Source organism: Enhydra lutris, unplaced genomic scaffold (genome assembly GCF_002288905.1).
Source record: "Enhydra lutris kenyoni isolate GAN:26980312 unplaced genomic scaffold, ASM228890v2 scaffoldscaffold80, whole genome shotgun sequence".
In the NCBI taxonomy this organism is placed as follows: domain Eukaryota; kingdom Metazoa; phylum Chordata; class Mammalia; order Carnivora; family Mustelidae; genus Enhydra; species Enhydra lutris.
This window is the reverse complement of record NW_019154164.1, coordinates 2399817-2417406: the sequence shown is the minus strand read 5'-3', so window position 1 is coordinate 2417406 and position 17590 is coordinate 2399817. Positions and strand designations below refer to the sequence as shown.

Sequence of the window (17590 nt, the reverse complement as noted above, 5' to 3'; positions counted from 1 at the left end):
AGACTATTCCAGAGCTCTGTAAAGCCAGTTCCCTCTGGGCAGTGCAGTATGCAATATTGACTGTGGATACCATGGTCATGGGGTCATTTCTGCACCTTCTTTGTTTGAATCGTTGTACACTGGTGATATGTTGGATACTATATTGTGTAGGATTCTGTGCCCGTGGATTGAGCCTTCCTTCAACCTCTGGATGGCAGTGCTGGCTGAGGCTTTTCAGTCGGGAAAGGCAAGCCCATTCCTGGAAGATAGATATATCCCTGTGAGAAGAAGCCACTGACCTTTCTCAAAATAATGGGTATGATGTAGGTGACTTGCCGCTAAGTGGCTTGCTGGTCTCTATGAGACACAGAGCTGTAACAGGAGTTCAGCATTGGTGTGTGAAAGGATAGAGATTCAGAGGCATCACTAGCTGAACTAGCTTTAGAAAGTGGAAGTATATGCTGGAAGGCCTGTATATAACCTTTCCCTTTGCCGATCTCTTCATGGGTCCAATATGCCATTTCCAGGGTAGCTGATGACAATGGTGGAGTTATTTTGTCCAGTTGTGTTTTTCAGTGTGTCTTCCATGGTGAATGCATTCTGCTGGGAATTAATGTGTAATACACAAAATGTTTATGTTTAGTGCCCATTCCCATATGTTCATATGCCTCTATTCCAGACCTTTCTGTCTCTGGTTTGCCAGTCCTTTTCTTTCCAGGCTTCTGACCAGATGGCCACATATTTATCGTTTCCTTTATACATTTTTCTTGCTCCTTCTAATAATTTGGAAGTAAATGCACTATTTCCATTCTTTTAGTGGACACTATTAAAAATTTAAGATGAATATTTAATGGAGTCTAAAGTTAGTCACCATTTTTAGGCTTCTCTTGAACAATCTAAGGATTTAGAATGCTTTGACTCTGACCACTTTATCTCCATCTTACATGTTACCAGTGTCCTGTATTTTAGTTTTGTATTATTTTTCTTTTTACTCCCTTAGTAAGATACTATTATTTTTTATTCAATTAACATTTGTTTATATTTATATAAATCCTTGTTCTTTACTCATTCCTTTTTGTGTCTTGAGCCTTCCTTCTGGAAGTCTTCCTTTTCTTTATTCCCAAAGTACATCCTTTGAAGTTCCCTTTTCATGGAGGTTCCTGGCTGCCTCATTTGGTGGAGCATGCAGCTCTTGATCTCGGGCTCATGAGTTCACACCCCATGTTGGGCGCGGAGCCTACTTAAAAAGAATATATTTTTTTAATTCCTTTTTCATGGTCTGTTTTATGTAAATTTTCTCCATTTTTGTTTTTCAGAAAGGTGAATTTGAATGAGAGCTAATCTGAATGTCAGATCCTAAGTTAAAAGCTCTATCCTGGCAGTATTTTGAAGTTACTATTACCCTGTCATGTTTTCTGTTACTGCTCTGGTGAAGTCTACTCTCAGTTTAATAGTCATTGACACAAAATATTTTGTCTTCACTCCCTGGCTGTTTATAACATCTTTTTGGATGGGCGTTGTGCAGTTTCACTATGACATGTCCGATGCGGACTTTGAAAAATGTATCCTGCTTGTGATTCATTCTGTTTCCTTAGACCCAAAGGCATCAGTCATGATTTTTTGACTGTTGTCTCTCCCCCATTCTCAGAATTCTCTTTTCCCGGGACTCCCATCATATATCCATTGGACATTCTCATTCTATTTCCATGTTTCTAAACCTCTCTTTTAATATTTTCCATCTCTTTGTCTTTCTGAACTGCATTTTTGGGTAATATTTTTCAGATCTAATAGTTCCCAGATCTGCCCTTTATTAGCGTCTATCCTGTTGCTTAGTCCATTTATTGAGACTTAGTATTTTAGTTCACTTTTTTTTTTAATTTATTATTTTTATTTTTTAAACATATAATATCTTTTTATCCCCAGGGGTACAGGTCTGTGAATCGCCAGGTTTACACACTTCACAGCACTCACCATAGCACATACCCTCCCCAGTGTCCATAATCCCACAGTTCACTTTTTTTTACTTCTAGATGTTTTATTTGGTTTTGAAATATAGCTGGCCTTTAAAAATGATGTCATTTTCCTTGACTAAGTTTTGATTATTGTTATTTTTAATTTCTCAATATGCATTTTCTGTATTTTCTATTCAGTATCCATTAATTTCAGTATTTCATATCCTTGAGGATCTAATTTTAAATTTTATTTTTTATCTGCTAACTGTGGTGGCTAACTGGACTGACTGCCTTATAGTTTGAGGTTGTGTGGTCACATGCCTGGGGCTTTATCTGTAGAAATCCATTAGGTGGAGGTCCATGGTTTATTATTTTTTTTTAATTGTGTTGTGTTTGTCACCATACAATACATCATTAGTTTTTGATGTAGCGTTCCATGATTCATTGTTTGCATGGAACACCCAGTGGTCCATGCAATATGTGTCCTCCTTAATACCCACCAGCAGACTCATTCTTTCACAGAAATTGGCATTTGCTTCTGCTAGCCACATCAGAGAGCTACTAATTTAGTGCCATGTTAAGTTACTTTTTTAGCTTTGGATTTTAAGGGACATGCAAAAAGTGTGTATTTAGACACAAACCTGTTATAGGCCTGTGTATTTGAATTCTCAGAGGAGATATTTTCCATCAAAGGCTAAGCTGGAACAGATAAGAGTTCTTTTTAGCTTTCTGTCTTTGCTAGTGGGTGGATTTTTTTTCCAGTCTGTCATTTCACTGAGGTGTGGAACTTTTAGATTCCTAGTTTTATGTGGTATCTCAATTCCCATTATCCACAGTATACAAAATTCTTTCTCTAAATTGGCTATTAAGCCAAATAGCTTGGATTTTTTAATACTAGTTAATCTCTTTTAAGCAGCTGCAATTTTATAATTGGCTTATCTCTCTGATTTCTACGTGTCTTTGTATGTGCGCATGTGTCTATCTCTCTTCTTCCCCCAATTCTTCTCACTCCCTTCCTTCCTGCCTCTAAAATTTGCTCTTGTTCTTGGGATCATATACATGAATATTTTTAACTTTGTAGTTGGATCAACTGAATTTAATAGCATGCTTATTATAGTTTATCCAGAATTTCTTGGAGGTTTTAATGGATTTTTAAAGATGTCCAATCTGTTATATTTCTAGGAACAGGAGTTGATATGCATGACCTTTTAAAATAAAAAAGTAATAAAATCAATTAACAGCGTATATACTAACTCAGTATTACGAGTTAAGCAAATTTTTCTTGACTTCAGTTTATATGGTAATAATACCAGGCAGCAGTAGAGGGCCTGAAACTTTTTCAAAGCATTTTTGTATTTTATCTAATTTGAGTCTCTCAAAACATTTGTAAGGTTGAATATCTGTACCACAGAGGTGAAGGTTTTGCTAAGGACACATAGCAAGTTAGCAGCAACTCAGACTGTTAGACATGAAGACCAATATAACTCTGCTATTAATTGTTCACAAAGTAAGATGTGTGTCTCTGCACTGAACACACCTCCTTTGATGTCAGAAATCCAAAGAGCTACAATGTAAATCTTCCTATTGAAAGCATGTTTTGAATTCCAAAGTTTGTGTTTTAGGATTGGAATATAAAAAGTCTGCTAGAAGCCCTGGTTACAGTTTCCTCTGGGTTATGAAGGCAGAGCAATTTGTCTATACTTCTCTTTCGGTATGCATCATGTCATATCCTATATTATCATTACTTATCTAAACAAACAAAACTTGGAAGTGTTCAGAAGCAACTATCCTTCTGTCCCTAAGACCTTTAATTAACAAAATCACCAGGGCTTAGCCTTGTGTCCCCTGCTTTTCAATATGTGAAGGTGTCTTAGGCCATCCTTTCAGACACAGTGGCATTCTGCAGGCCCTGACATGCAGATGGGTATTTCTTTGAATATAATCTGGAAAGAATGATGCTTCCTTTTTATCTGAAAATTTAACCTCCTTGGAAGTTAAGCTGATTCAAACACAGCTGGGTAAGACCAAAGATATTTTTTGTGGGTAAATAGTATGAGTTGGTTGCAAACTAAACAAATCTATGTGGGTGGCCCCTATAAGCTTATTTGCTTGAGACTTGTCAGCTTATCTTGTCAGTTCTTGCAGGAGACACAGAGGAACAGAATCCTCCCTTTAAAAATGGATGAAGTGATTGGAAGATATTCCTGAAGGTGAGTGGGAGGTGAAGGCCTGGGAGAGTTGTAGGGAAGGAGGGAACAAAGACTAATCTATGATGTTCTTATTTTCCTTTAGTTTACTGGAATGGGGATAGAGGAAAAATTCTTGCAAAGTGAGTTTACATCCCTTTAATTGAAAAGCCACTGAATGGATAAAAGTGGCGAATTTGGACTGCATTACCCTGTGGTTTAGATAGTATGTTCACTGGATCATAAATACTGAATTTTGGAACAAGGCTCGTGATATATATTGAGCAATAATAATAAAAAAACAACTAATATTTATTGAACACTTACTGTATGACAGGCACTGTTCTACATCCTTTACATATGTTAACTAAGTTAATTTTCGGAACAACTATTAGTAGCTAATACTAGTGTCCATATTAGTATCCATTTTTCAGAGATGAGGAAACTGAGTCTCAGGTTAAATAAATTGTCAGGGTTACAAATATAGAAAATGAAGCTAGAATTTGAACTCAGACACTTGGTTTCTATGCTGTCTGTCATCTCTATGTCTTTAGAATTCTTATCTTCACCTTGGAAGATATTGGGGCACCTGGCTGGCTCAGTCAGTAGAACATGTGACTCTTCATCTCAGAATTGTGAGTTCAAGCCCCACATGGGGTGTGGAGCCTACTTAAAAAAATAAGATAACCTAACTTTCTCCTTACTTTTACATGAAACTTCTGCGGGTAGTGGTGCTATGGTACCCATTTAAAGGGGATGAATATTAAAACTTTATTTAGAAAGCTATTGGGAAATGCTATTAAGCAAAAAGGAATTCCCACATTCTGGATGAGTCTTACCTGTTCGTCAAGAATTACAGATGGCACTTGGACAGGAAAAGTCTGATTAAAGTTATCTCGGTTTGATTGCACTTTATCTGCATTTGCCTTAAAGAGGAGGACACAGAAAGCATGGGCACTTTTCCAGTGCAAGGCTCTGAGTTTAAGAAGTTCTTTCATCATTTAGAGGCTTTCTTTTGGTCCTTTATTCAGCATGTATTTGTTGAGTACATGCTGTTTGCCAGGCACTGTGCTAGGCACCAAGGGCATTTTGATGAGCACAGACAGATCTGTCACATCCTCTCATAGAATTTGTAGTTAAACAGAGGAGGCAGATAAGCTAATAATCCCACAAACAAATAAATGTATAATTACAAACTGAGACATGAGTCATGAAGGAAAGGCATTTGGCACTAGAGCGAAGATACTATCATGGAGAGACTGTGGCCTCCTCTGGTAGATTAGAAGATACTTCTCTAAGGAAATGACATTCCAGTGGGAGGAAGCAGCATGCAAAGGCCTTGTGCCCCTTGTTCTTAGAGCCTAGAATGAGAAATAGATTAATGATTTATTCATAGAATAAGAACTCTGCTTCTAAATGTATACTGTTTATAATTTTCAAGGACTTAGGCATGCTCTTTTAGCTTCTTGTTGGCCAAACAAAGAACTTGCTTTGGGTAATTGGTAAAATCACTTTTTGGTTTTAGTAAGATCCTCAGACTGAGGAAACTTTCTCGTTTATCCATCTGATTATCTATCATCTATACATCTGTTTATTTATTTTTAAATATTTAATTTATTTATTTGACAGACAAAGATCACAAGCAGGCAGAGAGAGGAGGAAGCAGGCTCTATGCTGAGCAGAGAACCTGATGCGGGGCTCGATCCCAGGACTCTGGGATCATGACCTGAGCTGAAGGCAGAGGCTTTAACCCACTGAGCCACCCAGGTGCCCCTCTGTTTATTTTTAATTATGTTAGTCACCATATAGAATGTCATTAGTTTTTGATGTAGTGTTCCAAGCAAGATTCATTGTTTCCGTATAACACCCAGTGCTCCATGTAATACATGCCCTCCTTGATACCCATCACTGGGCTAACCATTCCCCCAACCCCCTCCCTTTAAAACCCTCAATTTGCTTCTCAGAGTCTGTGGTATCTCATGGTTCCTCTCCCCTTCTGATTGCCCACCTTCGTTCTTCCCTTCCTTCTCCTAATGTCCTCCATGCTATTCCTTATGTTCCACAAATCAGTGAAACCATATGATAATTGGCTTTCTCTGCTTGAGTTATTTCACTTAGCATAATCTGCTCCAGTCCCATCCATGTTGATGCAAAAGTTGGGTGTTCACCCTTTCCGATGGCTGAGTAATATTCCATTGCATCTATGGACCACATCTTCTTTATCCATTCATCTGTTGAAGGGCATCTCTTCTCTTTCCACATCTCTGCTCTTTGTGGCCATTGCTGCTATGGACATTGGGGTGCATATGGCCTTTCTTTTCACTACATCTGTATCTTTGGGGTAAATACCCAGTAGTGCAATTGCTGGGTCATAGGGTAGCTCTATTTTAAATTTTTTGAGGAACATCAGGTTGTCTTCTTAAGTACCCTCTTTGCTCCCTCCCTCCCTTTCATCCTTGCACAAAGATTTATTGGATGTCTGTAATATACTAGTACTTGTATTCTTCTCTTCACTGCCAAACTTCTTAGAGTAGTCTACACTTGCTGCCTCCATTTTCTCACATTCTTAACCTGTTGCTGTCTGTTTTCTCTCCTCATCAATGTCCCTGACACTGCCAAATCCAGAATTTGGTTTCTTAGCTCCTCATTGTACCTGGTTTCTCTGAAGCCTCGTAACCCTCGTGTTCAATCACAAAACCTCTTCCCTTCGGCCTTCTGTGACACAGTTCTCTCTTTCTTCTTCTACCTCTCAGTACTTATTTTTCATTTTTGCTGCTTCCACTTTCTCTACCCAACAATTTAATGTTGCTTTCCAGCTCATCATCTTCATGATTTATTTTTTAAAATTATTTATTTGAGAGCGAGAGGGAAAGAGAAAGGTGGGGGAGGGAGAAGAGGGAGGGAAACTTCCAAGCAGACTCCTGAGTGAGTGTGGAGCCTAATGCAAGGCTCCATTTCATGACCCTGAGATCATGACCTGAACTGAAACCAAGAGTCAGTCACTTAACCACCTGAGCCACCCAGGCGAACCCCTCGCTTAATTCTTTTTCTGCCTAAATTTCATCTTTTTAATCAACTTCTAGAGGGAAATAGTTGGATTATTCCTCATATGTTTGTGCTTTCATGGCATGTGGTACATATCTGTGTTGTGGCACTTCGACATAAACATATCATGTAAATCCGATATGAGATCTCTTTCAGTTGACTATGTGCTCAAATTTAGGAATAGAATCTTATAGGTGATGTGCAAAATAAAAAGTATTTAATTAATATTTGATGTACAAATAAGTTTGGGGACTCCAGGAAAGGCCAAATATAAAGTATTAGTTAATTGCCACAGGCTGAAAATTGAGAATTTTGCTTTAGTATGTTACTTAATTAGACATTTAACTCATCTTGATGATGAGCAAGAGTGAAACATAATTACATGAAGTATGTTTCCATCTTCAAGTCATGGATTATCCATTGTCCCTGATTAATGACTCTTACTATCTGTAATTAATAAAAATTGCCCATCATTCACAGTGATTTCTTGAGTCACTTTTTTTTCTTTTGTCTAAAATCTAATGAGATGTAATCTGCAATAGAGTATAGTGGTCTTGATTTTCTCAGATAGACTTTGCCAGTTTATTAGGGAGTTAAAAGTCTATAAGGTATGTAAGTTCTTTGGGGCTCATAGTAAAGAAAGTTTTTCCCCCCCAGGAAATGAAAACATACACATATTATTTCTAATGTAATTATTAATTGACATGTTTTTAAATATTTCTGTCAAAAGGAATGAAATGCCAAATATTTTGAATAAAATAAATTTATTTTAAAAAGCACTTAGGTGCATATTATAAAGTGATCAGACACAAAATATAGGAACATAAATCTACATTTGTATTAAATTTAACTAAGTGGAATATATTTGAAAATTGCATTCAAAAGGCTCCAACTCTATAGTAAAAATAAAAATGAATGTTATATATATTAAAATTAGGCTATTGTATAAAATAGGCATTGAAGAATACAACCAACATATTTTAAGGTTATCTTTGTTTGAAAGGACTTTTTTTCCCCCTATTTTGAATGCGGTGCTATACTCTTCAATATAGCTTAAACTACATTTGGTAAAAACTATGCTTTCTAACAATAACTTAAAAATCTTTGGCCAGCATGCTGATAGTGCTTAATCTACATATAAATTAGAAAGTTTTCTGCCAAAATACTAACCAGACTACATATGGATTGGTGTAGTGTTTCCATTTTTTCCTCTCTGTTAGTTTGGGAGGGATTAAAGGCAGTTTTTGTCTGATACGGCTTTTATAAACACTGGTGATTTTGGCATGTTTAAATAACTGCCTTGTATTCATTCATTATAAATGGCAAGATCAATGGAAAAGTAAAGGCAACACAACCTTATCAATGGTTCTTAAATATTGGTGCATGTTAGAAGCACCAAGAGAACTTATTGACAATGGGAATCTGAAGTTATCCCTAAGATTGTGCTTCTGTGGTTCTGGAATAGAGCACAGGAATAAGAATTTTTAACAGGCCCTCAGGAGATTCACATGCTCTGATTTCAGAAACATTGGCCAATTACCTGTTCCTTCAAATTTCTCCTTGTTTTTTTCAAATGATCTCACCTTTTGCAGTGCCATTGCTTTGTAAATTTATTCATTCATTAGACCCCCAATGCCTTCCATCTCATGTTACTACCTGGTAGAATAAAATTCCTATTTATCTCTCAAGACCCCATTTATATGTGACTCTCTCTTCAGAGTCTTTATTCAGTACTTTGTACATATTTCTGCTTTTATATTTATACAGTGTATTATATGATAGCTTTATATGTACAAATAATACATACATAAATATATTAATATTACATTGAATTTATTTTAAGGAGGAAGGTTATGTCTTACTTTTTATGCATCAAATATGAGAGCTAGGGACAGAGCCTAGTACAAAACAGGTGGTACTCAGACATTAGCATGCAAAAGAATTATCTGGGGAATTTGGTTACAATGGAGATACCTAGCATGCTCACCACCCCCCTATGCCCAATTCCCAGATTCTCATTCAATAGATCTGAAGATGGTCCTAGGAATTCACATCTTTATAAACTCTCCGAAGAATTCATATCTTGATAAATTCTGAATACCAAGGGGACATCAACTAACCTTTAGGTAACCAAATATATGACCAAAGGGTTACTTATATTTATCCCAACTACTGTCTAATATGATAAAATTTTCTCATGCATTATAATATATTTTGGACACTCCTGACAATATTCAGGTCCATGTGAATAGTGGTCAGAGACAATGTAGACAACTTTATACAGGGTCTTACACATGGGTACAACGGGGGTTTAGAGTGGGGTTTACAAGTGACAGGGCTCATGAGACAAATTGAAAGAATTTTAATGAGGACTTTCTCTATGGAGAATGCATATCAAGAGTAAAAGTCAGTATACATGAAAAAATGTTCAGCATCATTCTTCATCAGGGAAATGCAAATCAAAACCAAGTGAGATATCACCTCACACCTGTCAGAATGGCTAAAATTAAAACAAAAAAATCCTAAAAAAACAACAAGTGTTGGTGAGGATGTGGAGAAAGAGGAAGCTTCTTGCACTCTTGGTGGAATGCAAACTGCTGCAACCACTCGGAAAACAGTAGAGAGGTTCCCCCCAAAAATTAAAGATAGAATTATCCTATGATCTAGTAATTCCACTACTGGGTATTTACCCAAAGAATACAAAAACACCTATTCAAAGGGATATATGCACCCCTATGTTTATTGCATCGTTATTTACAATAGCCAAACAAAACAAATGAACAAAGCTAAAAGAGAGAGAGAGAGAGAGAGAGAGAGAGAAAGAGACAAACAAAAAAACAGACTCTTAACTATAGAGAAAAAGCAGATGATTACCAGAGGGAAGGTGGGTGGGGGGATGGGTGAAATAGGTGAAGGGGATTAAGAGTACACTTATTGTGATAAGCAGTGAGAAATATATAGAGTAAGTGAGTCACTGCATTGTACACCTGAAATGAATATAACAATGTATGCTAACTACATTGGAATTAAAATTTTAAAAAGTAAAAATAAATAAAAAATTAAAAAAGAGTAAAAGTCAATAATCAGTTTTTGAAAATGAAAACAATTCTCATGGGACACCTGGGTGGCTCAGTTAAGTGTCTGCTTTTGGGTCCTGGGATCAAGCCCTGCTGAGCAGAAAGCCTGCTTCTCCCTCTCCCTCTGCCCCTCCCCCCCGCCTTCACTTGTGTGCTCTCCTTCTCTCTCTCAAATAAATAAAATATTTAAAAAACTCTAGAAGAAAACATAGGGAAAATATTTCCTGGGTTAGGCAAAGACTTTTTAGTTATGACACCAAGAGCATTATCAACACAAAAAAATTAATAAAATATACTTCATCAAAATGTAATATTTTCATATTTTCAACAGAAACTGTTAAGAGATGAAAAAGAGAGCCACAAAAGGGAGAAAATCTTTGCCCAGAGTACATTTGATAAAGGACTTTCATTCATGGTTATAAACAACTCAGAGATCTTAATAAGAAAATAAACAACCCAATAAAAAATGGCCAAAATACTTGAACAGATACTTTACTAAGGAATATACATAGTAGGCTAATAAACACATAAAACTATGCTTAACATCATCAGTCAAAATCACAGTGTGATACAATTACACATCTATTTTAATGGCTAAAATTAAAAAGCCCAACAATATCAAATATTGGTGAAGTTGTAAATCAACTGGGACTTTCGCATATTATTGGTGGAAATGTAAAATGGCACAACCACTTTGGAAAACAATTTGGCAGTTTCTTAAAAAGTTAAGCATACATCTATCATGATTGAGCTATTCCACTCCTAAGCATTTACTCAAGAGGAAAGAAAGAATATGTCTACATATAGACTTGCACACAAATGTTCATTGAAGTTTTATTTACAATAGCTTCACATTGGAAACAACAAATGTCCCTCAAAAGGTGAATGGATAAACATTCTTAAATCTTAATCTTATAATTTTATAATCTTAAAATAAAATACTTATACTTATAATAAAATCTTATAATCTTAAAATAAAATACTTCTCATTAATAAAATGAACTTATACTACATACACACACACACACACACACACACATACGTGTATATACCCACACATACATACGCATATCCATACCATAATATTAATCTCAAAATAATTTTGAGACATGCTAGAAGCCAGAAAACTAAAAGTACATGGCTTATGATTCCATTAATAAAAATTTTTAAAGAATGCAAACTAATCAATAGTGACAGAATAAAAGTCAGTGCTTGCTTGAGGGGGATGGGGAAGAGGGCTAGTAACTACAATACATAGATTGTTAGGAGTGGTAGATATGCTCATTATTTTGCTTGTGTTATTGGTTTCACAAGTGTATAGATATCAGGACTTACCAAATTGTATACTACAAAGTGTTCAGTTTATATATTGTCACTTATACCTCACTAAAATTTTTAAAATACATTAGATCTTTTTTTCTTCAAATAAACTCTTACTTGGAAGCCCAATAATTAACACAGAAAACAGGGAAAAGGTCTTTTAACATCTTATTTCTGAAAAGATCCATAGAACTCTAATTTTCATACCTCTGATATACAACATCTGACTTCCAGAAATATTTGGATGTATAAATAGATACGGCAATTTACTTTAATTCAAAGCCTCTTGTCCAGAAGTCTGGGGTTGCCAACAGTCTTAGATATCATTGCAATAAAATCTGAACCATTTAGAAATTCTCTGAAAATTAACTCTTTGGATACCTGAATTTACCTTGTATGTTGGCTGCATTCTTTTATAACTTATTTTTTAATATTTAAAAAAATGTTTTAATAATACATGACTCAATTTTCCATCACCTTAAATAGAGTAAACATACTCTTCTTTTTAGTCTGCCTTTTACTAATGACTCAGGACCATCATTATTAGCATCAAGCTTACGCTATGCTAGAATGTACTGATACCCTCTGGACTTCATTAAATGTGCAGATGCTCATTAATATTTGCTCCAGTAATAAGTGGCTTAAGACAAGAGCATTTTTGTTTCTTTTTATGGAGAAAAATGATGGTTACATCTGCCACTTCTATATTCTATCTGTTCCTGTGCTATCATCTGTTACTTCTTGCAGAGTGTGACTTCCTGGATCAACATGCCTTCCTTCACAATATATAGACTTAAATTGGTAAAGCACACACTGAGGTTGTTAGCACTGTATAGACATGGGCTGTTAATAAAGGACTGGAGAGTGTCCCTTTGAGTAAAATACATGATTTTTAGTGCATGGACTATTTTCACTGAGTGAAGCAATTCATTTTTTATCCTCTGGTTCTCAGCTCTGAAATGGATAATTTGGTTTGTTGTTGAACTCCATTCCAAACAGGTGAGATAGTATTGTATTACATTTTCAAAGACCTGCAGTTTAAAGGCCATAAAATAGCACTTCTACCACCAGAGTCCTCACTGAAAATATTTATTACTTCAACTGTCAGTAAAAGTCAGGACCTTTTAGGGGGATCTGACAATTTGAAAGTACCGCTCTGAGAAAATATGTCCGATGAATTTCTTGTTCTTGCGAGTTGTCAAGCTAGCAGGTGGTGCTGTTAGTTGCTCTCTTGGTCAGTAATTTTTTTTCTATCTCTCCTCTAATATTAAGTATCAGCTGTTAGAAAAAAGAGATGAACAAAATATGGAGGATTCCTAAGGTTTTGGAATAGATTAATTTCCTCTTCTCAATTTTCCATTTTCAAAATAAATCTGAACTTGTTTATTTTTATTTTTATTTTTTTAAACATTTTATTTATTTATTTGACAGACAGAGATCCCAAGTAGGCAGAGAGGCAGGCAGAGAGAGAGCGGGAAGTAGGCTCTCTGCTGAGCAGAGAGCCCGATGCGGGGCTCCATGCGGGGCTCCATGCCGAGCTCCATCCCAGTACCCTGAGATCAGCACTGGAGCTGAAGGCAGAGGCTTAACCCACTGAGCCCCTGTTTTTTTTTTTTTTTTTTTTAAGTCACCCTTTCTTTTCCTCAGTTCTAAAGGGAGCTTCAGAAAACACAGATAATAGAATCAGTAGCTGAATTCAGTAACTCATTTGGCGAAGTGCCATTTTTTTTTATATTGAGGAATCAGAGAGGCTTATTTTTGAGAATAATTGGAAAGTACTCTAGGCCAGTAAGATTATAGATAAGGACTATACTGATCAATTTAAATGTTCTAACTTCCTTCCACAGTATACTAACTGAAGTCTTGTTGAGTGCTGAAAAGCCTCACAACTTACTGTTTGCCGTGATAAATTCGCTGTGGTCCAGAGGTTGGCCATCAGAAATTGGATCATCTTAGCACACCAAGAATAGTTGCTTCCTTTTTGAGGGAGTAGAAGGAAGGTGGGGAGGAAGCTTGGAATAACTAATCAAGTTAGCAAAATGGATTTATAAAACAGAATGTCTATTTATTCTGAGAAATAAAACCAACAAGAAGGCTGGATTGACTGTTTCCCCAGATCTAGGTGGTCTCTCCGTGTAGTATAGGAAAAATTGTCAGACTGAATTTTTTGCTGAATGAGTATGGAATCAGAGCAAGAGGAGTGTCACAGAAAACTTTCTTTCCTGGATAATATTTGGGTAGGCACTATCATATCCAGCTCTCTGGGCTTTAACAATTCTGTAGTTTCAGCTAACTCTTCTGTTCACCCAGTCTCGTTAAATAGAGTACTGAACAGTCCATTAAGTTTCCAAACAAGAGAAAATTCAGTTAATTATGTTTCCATTTAAGTTAATTAAAACCGCATTCCTGCCTTGCCTCTTTGGGTCATCTTGATTGGAGTCTTTGGTATCTCCAAACTCTTCTGAATCGCCCAGTTATACATAATCCCTTATTTATTTTCCAAGGTGGTTATTTACATATTAGTGGATTTTACTGAATTATGTTTCAAAGGACTATCTTATTTTCTTATTTTCCATTTTTTCTAGTTCTGTGGATCACCTCACAGTCACCACTAATAGTAAAAATGAAAAGTATATGGTGTTCCCCCAAATCTATAATATTTGTACATTTTGTCTGTCAAATTTTAAGAGTTTGGCTTATTTTTAGGAACAGGATGATACCTTCAACATTGCTTCTTATTGAAAACCTACCTGAATATATTATTAGTTGGTCATCACAAATTGACAACACACTGTAGACAATGCATGCTGTTAACTTTTGAAAGCTACAGTGTAACTTTCATATAATATGATATGAGGAAATCTCAATATATCATTATTTGTTAAGAAAAAGATTTTTGCATAGGACATATCTCTCTTTGACTGTTTCATAAAATATAGTTATTTAAATATCCAAGAAATTTACATCCAAGTGATTCATTCTATGGAAGTCTTCCTTATATGAATAATTTCCAGCATGTACTCCGAAGACAGAATACCAAGGTACCTCAGTGTATTATAATGATCATTTTATGACTATTAACTATCAATAATCAACATCCATGATCAATTTTTATACACATTAGTTTCTTTCAATTAAGCCTAGTATGCCACTGGAAAGCCTCTCTTCTTCATTAGTTGGTGTGTATTTCTGGAAAGGTAAGTAAGTTTTGGAATTACCCTAAGGAAATAGATTCTCAGTATGTCCATTTGAAGAGAACTTAGAGTACTTCAGTCCTTGATTATTACTCTGTACAGTATGAATGAATCATCTTTACTTCACCATCTATTCCGTAGTCACTCAGTCTTTGCCTAAACATATTCAGTGATGAGAAACTCACTCCCTCATAAAGTTACCCATTTTACATGTTTAATTGTCAAAAGTTTAAAAGCTAAAAATATACTGCTTTTAAATTTCATCTGTTGGTTCTAATTTTGTACTCTAGAGCAATATAAAAATAACATCCAAAGAAGTGTTTATATCCTAGAAATTAAGAATGCAAAATTTTGAGAAAATGAATATTTAATTTCAAAACCTGATATTTTCAATTTTGTTTTTTGATTAATTGAAACCACTAATGTCTTCAAAACACTAAATCATGTAGATATATTTAAAAAAACAGTAACAGAAATATATGGGATAGCAATCATATGGAAAATATGCATAAATGGTAAATGATCTACATAAGAAGAAGGATGAACATGGGGCTTCATCAGGGTAGTTGGAGAGACTGAAACCAGGTAAGACTATCATGTAATATTCTATAGTAATTAGAAATATTATATATCACTGATATCTAATTAATTTATTTTATGGGTTCATCCATAAAATTTATTCTGCTCTGGAACAAAGAAACAGTTACATATCCAGTGAGTCTCAACATGTGACAGAATTTGAACTACAATCCAGGACTGAAAAGCTTCATATAAAAGGGAACTTAGGTAAAAGGGACATGCTTTATCAAAGAGATTATGCAAGTTGTTTTAAAAAGTGCAGAGAACATGGGCTCCTGGGTGGCTCAGTGGGTTAAGCCTCTGCCTTCCGCTCAGGTCATGATCTTAAGGTCCTGGGATTGAGCCCCGCATTGGACTCTTTGCTCCGTGGGGAGCCTGCTTCCCCCTCTCTCTCTGCCTGCCTCTCTGCCTACTTGTGATTTCTCTCTCTGTGTCAAATAAATAAAATCTTAAAAAAAATAACTGCAGGAAAATAGGAATATTTACACAGAGGTAGGAACTAAGGAACACACTATTGAACAGCTGTTGGGTTAAGAAGAAAATCAAAAGATAATTTTAAAAATGTCTTAAGACAAAGGAAAATGAAAACACAGCTTATCAAAACTTTTGGAATGCAGCAAAAGCAGTATTAAGAGGGTATTTTATTTTATTTTATTTTATTTTTTATTTTTGGGGTATAAGAGGGTATATTAGAGTGATAAATGCCTATATTAAAAAGAGACAAAAAATCTCAAACAATTTAACTTTCTACTTAAGGAATTATAGAAAGAAGAACAAACTAAAATTAGCAGAAGAAAGGGAGTAATAAAGATCAGAAGAGAAATGAAATAAAGAACAGCAAAACAATAGAAAAAAAGTCAACAAAACTGAGAGTTTTTTTTTAAGATTTTATTTTATTTATTTGAGAGAGAGAGTAAGAGAGAGAATGAAAGGAGAGAGGTCAGCGGGAGAAGCAGACTCCCTGCTGAGCAGGGAGCCTGATGTGGGACTCAGTCCTGGAACTCCAGGATCATGACCTGAGCTGAAGGCAGTCGTCCAACCAACTGAGCCACCCAGGTGCCCTGAGAGTTGTTTTTTTAAAAGATAAAATTAACAAACTCCTAGCTAGGGTAAGAAAAAAAGAGAAGACTCAAATAAAATAATAAATGAAAGGGAAGACATTACAAAGGTTGCCTCCAAAATAAAAAGGATTATAAGAGGCCATTATGAACAATTGTATGCCAACAAATTGGATATTCTAAAAGAAATAGAGTAGTAGGCATTTGTCTCCTAGAAATATACAACCTACAAAGACTGAATCAAGAAAAAATAGAAAGCCTGTGCAGACCTAGAACAAATAAGGAGATTGAAGAAGTAATCAAAAACCTCTCAAACAAGAGAAGGTCTGGGACCAGATGTCTTCATGGCTAAATTCTGCCTAAAGAATTAATAACAATAACAAAGAGAAATTAATAATACTTCTTAAACTTGTCCAAAAATAGAACTAGAGGGAATACTTCCAAACTCACTTGATAGGGACTGGCATTACCCTAATATCAAAGCCAGGCAAACCCACCACAAGAAGACTATAGATCAATATCCAATGAACATCAGTGCAAAAGTCTTCAATAAAATATTAGCATACCAATGCGATAGCACATGAAAAATATTATACGCTATGACCAAGTAGGATTTATCTCTGGGATACAAATATGTTTTAAGATATGCAAATCAATCAATGTGATACACAATATTAACAAAATAAAATATTAAAATCATATGATCATCTCAATAGATGCATAAAATATTTAACCAAGTTCAACATCCATTCATGATAAAAATGCTCATCAAAATAGGTATAGAATGAGCTTAACCTCAACACAACAAACACCATTTATTAAAAGTCTACAGGTAACATAATAATCAATGGGGAAAACCTGAAATCTTCTCCTCTAATTATACCCACTCTTGCCACTTATTCAAAAAAATACTGGAAGTACTAACAATAGCCATCAGGAAAAAAAAATAAGAAGAGGAAGAGGAAGGAGAAGGAGAAGAAAGAAGAAGGAGGTAGAGAAAGAGGAAGAAGGAGAAGGAGGAGAAGGAGCAAAGAGAAGGAAAAGGAAAAAAAAAAGAGAAAGAAAGAAAGAAAAGGCATCCAAATCAGAAAGGAAGAAATAAGATTAGCTCTTTGCAGATAACATGATTCTGTGTGTAGAAAACCCTAAAGACCACACAAATACACACACACACACACACACACACACACACACACACAC

At 35.4% G+C, this 17590-nt stretch overlaps 1 pseudogene; it reads right to left on the bottom strand.

Moving 5' to 3' along the window:
• Positions 1 to 5115, bottom strand: part of LOC111160966 — a 78153-nt pseudogene extending 73038 nt beyond the window's left edge.
• Between the last annotated feature and the right edge of the window lie 12475 nt (positions 5116 to 17590).